Source organism: Solanum tuberosum, unplaced genomic scaffold (genome assembly GCF_000226075.1).
Source record: "Solanum tuberosum cultivar DM 1-3 516 R44 unplaced genomic scaffold, SolTub_3.0 scf00420, whole genome shotgun sequence".
Lineage (NCBI taxonomy): Eukaryota > Viridiplantae > Streptophyta > Magnoliopsida > Solanales > Solanaceae > Solanum > Solanum tuberosum.
The window spans coordinates 41,057-48,904 of NW_006239340.1; positions in this window are offsets into that span (position 1 = coordinate 41,057).

A 7,848-nucleotide genomic window follows, 5' to 3' on the forward strand; every position below is an offset into this window, starting at 1 on the left:
ATCTTTTTATTCACCTCCATGGATTGCTTGGAAACCCAATTTCTTTTGTACTTTATTTCACAGTTTTTTTTTCTTTTTTTTTAGGGGTTTCCATCGTTCTGCAACAACATGGGTTAAAGAGGACTTTTCTTGCACTTCTTGACTTCTCCTTTTCCTTTTTAACCATCAAGTAAGGTCTAGGATTTATCAATGTTCTTCCAAAGAAAGGTAAGGCTCAAAGAGTGTTCAAAAGAGTTTCATACGCTCACGAGTAGGACACAAAAGAGGTATATGTCAAATTTGGCTCACACTCTTTAAAGTTGTCTAAGATCATTTTAAGAGGACACCTTTCTAAATCAATCAGACTAACATGGCAAATTATAGGTTTATTCATCCATGGTTCAAAGCAAGCTAATCACACAAGACATCGATACTTAAAGCAAACAAGACTACACACTTTCGATAGTGTGCAATGGTCATTACAAGAGAATCAATTCGATTAATGTCTAATCACAACTAGATACAAAGAGTTCACATATTATTTATGCAACTTCATTTGGCATCATCGTAGCCGTACATTCATGTTCGTTCAATTGAGAGCACTATTCAAGTCATCGGTATTGATCAAAACCGAGACTCAATTTTTTGCAAAAGAACAGCCACATTCAACTCGCAAAAGGTGGTAAATATTTGCGAAAAATTCAAACTTTTTCGGAAGGGTCAAAATCATTTTGCAAATAAAAATAAAACAATCGCAAAGCAGTTTTAAAACACAATTAAAAATAGATAACCCAAATGTACATCAAAACACAAGTATCCGAAACAAGCAAAACAAGGTGGGCCTCCCCCCACCACAAATAAGAGCTTTTGTCCTTAAATGCAAATAACATTATCCAGAGTTGAAGAAAGATAACACATAGAAAGGGGTAAAGAAGGGTCATGTCTATGCAGTCTCTCTATCTGCCACAGCATCAGTGCCCGATGCATCTCCCTGACGTAAAACAATGGTCCCCGGAGTATTGTTGTTTTGGTTCTCATTGCTTGCCTTTGACTTGGCCTCTGCAGCAAGATTAGCTGCAATCATTTGGTCTATCTCATGAGCTGCTCCAAAGGCTGGTATTGCATTAACTAAAATTCGAGCCCATAGAGGCACATTAGGGTCAATGGGAATTCTTCTCTTTGCCCTGGCTTCCTTGGTATATTTCCTTTGTCTGGCTAGCTCTGTTTTCTTCTCATCTTTTTAAAACTCTCGTGCTCTTATGTACCTGGGTGGATTTGGTCTAGGCATTTCTGCAAAGACTTCGAGGATAAGTTAGATAGCAATTCAAACAGGAGAAAAAAGGCATTTCTAGGTGTGGAATCGCTTAGCCAAGCTAGTTGGCGAAATGCTTATCCTGTTAGGCCAATCATTGAAAATGATGTACAATTGATATAAGGGTAGACAAAGGGCGAACAAGGGATTTTTTTCGGCGAGTCGCCGAGTGTAGATTGCGAATTAAACTGACCGCCGAAAGTCACAGATTAATCAATACATAAAGTATTCAGTTAAAGACGAAATGGGGACGTTAGGCAAACCGCTGAACAGCTCGGCGGATTTTATTCATCTCATCGATCAGCTTAACGTGTCTATTTTAAACCCAGCCTTTCAACTTTCACCTCGCAACCCCAGATAATGCAACTTAATCTTATATAACTCAGTTTCAACGAAGACCCATAGAAATTTCTATTCCCACCGCATAACAATTCAACTCTTAGCATAGCCAAGTGGGAATCCCTCAAATCATGCAGAAAATACCAAGTCATGATTGAAAATATATGCAATCCCAGTAACTTAGAGACTCGGCAGAGATTTTTATACTATCAATCATTATGTAAATGGGTACAAGTTTTGAAAAAGTAACTGAGGGGTTCACTTACCAAACTTTGGTGCCGATTTAGATAGTACTAACGTGCTAGGCGACAATGCGGATCCAAATCCGAGCACAATCCTACACTTACAATACTCTAAAAATGCACGAAATAAAAGGCTAGAGTGCGGGTGTGAGTTTAATAGGACGAAGCAGGGAGAAAAAGTGAATGAAATAGAACTTTTAAACCTGTGACTTGCAAAAACCGTCCAGTTAAAGCTCATTCGGCGCTGTTTGTCAAGTTCACCCATTCACTCGGCGACACGCCAAGTGTCTAGTCTCTTCGCCAACTGTAACAGGCTCTGCAGCTCATAAGAGGATTCCAATCGACAGTTTGCATCGAGATCACCGACATGGTCGGCGATGCGCCACTAATTTTCTTTAGACCGCCGAGTTTTACAGGATCCAAGCTAATAATGCCTTGAGTCAGACGACGGAAAGAATCGAGTTTGCCGATCTTGTCAGTGATCCGCCAGCTGGACCTGTTGCTTGCCTCCATATACTATCTCAATCACCTCCCTTACTTTAACCTGTACAAATAACACACCATTATTCTACTAGTAGTTAAGAAATACTTAAAGGGTTTTGGGTTGGCTCCCAAATAGCGCCTTAGTTAACGTTGTGGCACGACGTAAGTCCACCTTCAGACCTCACTCTTGGGGTTAGCCATAGAATCACTAGGCAAACCCCCTTGTTGTCTCGGATTGAGATGAGACGAGATATGACCCATTTGAGTTTCTAACTGTTTAATCGAAACTGAATGAGATGTGACAATTTGGCTAAGGGTAGACACGTCTTCTTTCATGCCTTTCAGCATTTTATTTTACCCTTCAACTTTGTTTAGGATACGCGAGAGCATATCCTCAAATCTACCACCTCCGAATCTTTGGGCTTCTGACGCTCGTGGGGAGGCACATATCTATCTTTCTCCCCATGCTTCCAATTTGGATTACGGTCCCTCCATTCACGATCTCGATCCTTCCGGCTGTCGTCTCTATGCCATCATTGATTTCCACCCTGCCTTGGGTAGTTTGAACGATAACCTCCACATTGGTTAGCTAGAAAATTTACTTCCTCGTCATACATGGCTTCAAACTTCATCTCCTTAGGATTTGCACCCCCGACTCCCACAACATTGACACCACGGGTACCAGCCCCCATGACATTTTTTGATAAAATGTCAAGTTGCGTCATGATCTTGGCCATGTTTTGGTCTCTCATTATCTTTCTCAACCTGTTCCTTGGATAGCTGAAATGTGACCGGTAAGACCTGGTCTTCGAGGGTGTACCACGCCCTGTTGATGGTTGTCATGCCATCGAGAAGTTGAGCTGCTACTGCATATGGTTGCTACATTAATCCTTTGGGCGAGAGTTGGTCATCTACACCTTTGTTTACCGAGTCTAGACTACGGTAAAAGTATTGAAGGAGCACATTATCAGGCAGACCATGGGTTGGGGATTGTAACACCAATTTCTTAAACCGGAGCCAAGTTTCGTGCAGAGGTTCTCCATTCAGACGCTTAAAGCTTTGGATGTTATCCCGAATAGTCATCATCTTCGAGGGAGGAAAAAATCGCACATTAAATGCGGTGACCAACTCCTTCCACGAAGTGATTGAGTTACGTGGCAACTCACCTAGCCACTTGCACGCTTCCCCCATCAATAAGAAAGGGAATAGTCTTAATCAAACTGATTCTTGAGAGATGTTCTTTAATGAGAAAGGCCAACACACATCTACGAAGTTTCGAAGATGCTCATATGGGTCTTCATGAGCCAATCCACTGAAAAAGTCCTTTTAGTTGCAAAAGTTGCAACATGGTGCTTATGATGTGGAACACCGCATTTCCCTCTGCTGGAGGTAGACAGATGGCTCTGACACCTCCCATGAGATGTGGATCATTGATGTTGGGCTCTTGGACATCGTTGAGGTTACCAATGTCTTCCTGATGGACCACTTGGCTCCCGTTACTACCGTTAACACTCATGCTTTCTAAAATGTTTACACAATCAATAGAACAAAACTAAAAATTAAATTAGTAAACTACCACTAGTAAGAACAGAAACTCTATTAAACTAAAAATTCTCAAACAACAACACTCCCCGGCAGCGGCACCATTTTGATGCTTATCGTGACCAACGACACTAACCTATGATATGAGTATCTACGATCGTCGATAATATAGTAACCCAACTAAAGGTTGGTGTCGTGTCCCAAAGGAGTGGTTTTGAGAATTAAAAGAAAAATAAAGTTTAGCTCTAATTAGTGGTAGCTAAAGACATTAACGAGTAAAAACATAATAAATTAAAGGGGGTGACACGAAAGTGTCAAATATCAATTGAGGGTTTTGTCACAAGTAGTAAAAACAACAAAAATAACAATAAAATCAAGTGTGAGGAAAATTTCTTGGGGTTTGACCGCAATACAAGTTGAGATGAATCTTTGGGTACATGCTTTCGATAAGAATTTTGCAAGATAATAGTGACTAGGCTAAGCTTTATATGGAAATAGTTTCCTCTCGGGCAACTTACCCCGTTTCAAATGCGTTCTTCTCGGACACTCATTTGCCGTATGAAGGCCAGCCTACGCCTTACCCCACTCACTCTCTCGAGCTGAGTGTTAGGATATGGGACTAGGGCTCACCCTCTCAGGCTGAACCTCATGTCGACCCACTCCTTAGGTCATCAGTCTAGTGGTCTTGGTTTCGCGACCTCCCTCTCGGGCAAGCCGAAAACATATGGGTGGTTTTGTATTTGCAACTACAAACCCATTAAATTAAACCACAACCACTAGGTGAAATAACCATTAAAATACATCTAACCTATCAGCAAGCAAGAACAACAGCAATATCAACACATATTTGTTAAATCACACCCCAAGAATGGGGTTTTTAGCCACACATCAAGAAATAACAAAATACAACCTAAAATGATAATAAAATCAAATGGGTATAAGGAATTAAACCTTGATTTAAGCAAAGAAAGAAGAATGGAGAAGACCCACTTCCAACTTGGGGAAGATAAAATCCTTCTTTCTTCAAGTCTCCCACAAAACCTTCTCCAAACTTGAGAGAAAAATATCCTAAAAAGTACTATTCTATTCTGAAAATTATAATAATAATTTGACTCCTCAAAATTAATAAGGAGTTTAGTATTTGTAAACTTCAGAAATTAGTGTTGGCGGATCGCTCGGCGAGGTTAGTCGATGTCACCGAATGACTCGGCGACTCATCCTTCTTCTATTTCATCTCCGTTTCGGACTTGCCTTTAGTATCTTCACGTTCTGGACCATTGGGCGGTATAGTACTGCTTCGTGGAACTATTCGACAAAGCGTCGATTGCTTCTTTCATCGCTTTTTTTTTATCATTCTCCTTCAGGGCTTCGCGTACTGGAACAAAGGGTGGAGTGCATCCCTTTGGCGAATCGCCAAGTGTGCTTGGCGATGATCATGCTTCAGCTTCTTCGTTCTTTTCAGCCTTTTTGTTCCTTTTTGCGCCTAAGTGTCCATGCTTCCACTAAAACTTCAAATACCTGAAATTTAAGAGTTTTCATCAGATATTGAGACAAAGTAAGCATATGAGGGCACTATTTCTATCAAAATAAAGCCCTAAATAAGTCCAATTTGTGGACTCATCAGTCATCATGGGTAGAAAAGGGTCATACTTTTTAGATGAATCCTTTTCACATAGACTAGTGGATCCATTTAGTAGTTCAGGTCCTATACATGTGGCAAGGTATAAGATGCGCTGGCAGCGTGAGGAAGATCATTGTATCATCACAATAGCTCTTATGTGATGGTTGTCGGTTAGAGAAACTCCTACAACATTATTTTATATTTTTATATACATCAGATTGTTTGTATTTTTTACATACATCTCCGAATTATATGTATCTTTACATACACACAGAGTTGGCATCATGTTTTTAAATAGCTTTTCTTTATATTGCACATGTTTTAAATTGCTTTATATTGAAAGGAGTTCAGTTATGTTGAGTTGAGTTGAGCCAGGTAAGTTCTTCAGTTTCTTTTCAAGCCTATGTTATGTTTAGCATTCCAACTCGCATACTCGTACATTCCATGTACTAATGCCAGTTGGCCTGCATCGTCTTATGATGCAGACGCAGGTAACCAGGATCAGCATCCAGCACATCGTTGATCAGGTTGAGCACTCAGAGTCAGTTGGTGAGCCTCATTGCTTCCCGGAGAGCTCCTTTTTCATTTACTTTAGTAGTGTTCAGTTGCTAGGATGATCGGGGGTCTTGTCCCGACATCCATCTCAGTTTATTAGAGGCTTCATAGATAGACAGTTAGCAATCAGTTGTCTTTACATTGTTATTTATTATGTATTAAGACTTGAGTTGTCATTTTGGCTAAGTTGAATGTTTTATCTTTATAAATGTTCTAAGTTATCTTTCAAGAGTTGAGTAAGTGAATTTTAATCCTTGTAATAATGCTTTAAGTCTTCCGCTGAGTAAGTAATTCAGGCCAAGGGTTCACTTGGAGACCAGCAATGGTCTTCGAGTGTCAGTCCCGCCCAGGGTTGTAACACCCCAGAAATTCTATGACTTAAGTTAGAGCCTCACCTTATGAATAATGACTTAAAAATAGTAAAAATGATGTTTCTAAACCTAAATTAATGTAACTTACTTGGTTTGGAAGAGTAAAAATCTAAACGTCAAGAAACGACCACGACGTCTGGAAACTAGAAAAGAATGTGTTCTAGTGTGTCCTTAGTTTTGGGCAGGTTTGGGAGTGTCGTATGATGGCATAATCTTGTAAAAAGGTTTAAATTAGGTAAATATATGTTTATGGGGTCAAAAAGTTCTAATACGACTCCTTGTGGCCACCCTAAGGGGCCTCGAGGAGGACCCCAACTTTGGCCAAGCAACTTGCAAATTGCACATAGAGGGAATAGCTCCGCGTCGCGGACTAGCTCCCCTAAGGAGCAAAAAGTTAGTTCGCAACGCGGTCATGTCGCGGACTCTACTGTCTCAAAAATTTAATTCCAAATATCTTCAGGGAACAGCTCCGCGTCGCGGACTGGTTCCGCAACGAAAATGCAGAAATTCAGAAATCAATTTTTACTTCATTAAAGAGTCCAACTAAGTGAGGGGTATTTAGGGTACTTTAGGGGACGTGTATATAATGATTTTGAGGTCAATTTACCTCACTTTTATCACTCAAACACAAAACCCCAAAGATCAAAACCTAAAGTTCCTCCTTCTTTCTACTCTCTCTCTCTCTCCTCAAGAACTCTATTGAAGAAGATTGGAGCTTCAAGAAGAAGACCAACTCTCCAAGGTTTCAACTCGGATTTCTGTGGTTAATTCGTCAATATGGTATGGTTGCTTATCACTCTTGGGATTCCTTTCCCCAAGAGGCCCCTTCAAGATGAATTTCAAAATCTCCAATTTCTAGGTTTCAATCCAAAAACGTGGGTCTTCTTTCTAAAATAAAAATTGATGTTATAAACTGACTTTTATTGATGTTATATGAACAATTATGGATGAATTTATATTGTATTGGTGGTTTCTTGAAGAATTCCCCATGAAACCCATGTTTCTCCTTCTTTTCCTAATTCTAACCCTAGTTTGTGTTGGATATTGATTGAAGGCTATGAATTGAATGTGACGTTATGTAATTCATGTTTGTATGGTGATTCTACCCTAGGTTATGTATAATTTCTATGAAACTAGGTTTGAGTCTTTGAATAAAGCCTTGAAGGCTATGAAGGGAATATGTCAATTGCTTATATTGATGTGGATTATGTTATTACTTCATGAATTACCTTGTATTATGTATTGGTTATGAATTGTTTGGTAATTGAAGTATGAATGTCCCAGGAAGGGAAAGAAGGTATGAAGGTTGGTTCTTCTTTGAACTCAAGTATGAAAGGTGAATTACTTAGATTGTAATGATGCTATACCTAATGTGTTGTTGTGGTGTTGATGACCTAGTTTCCT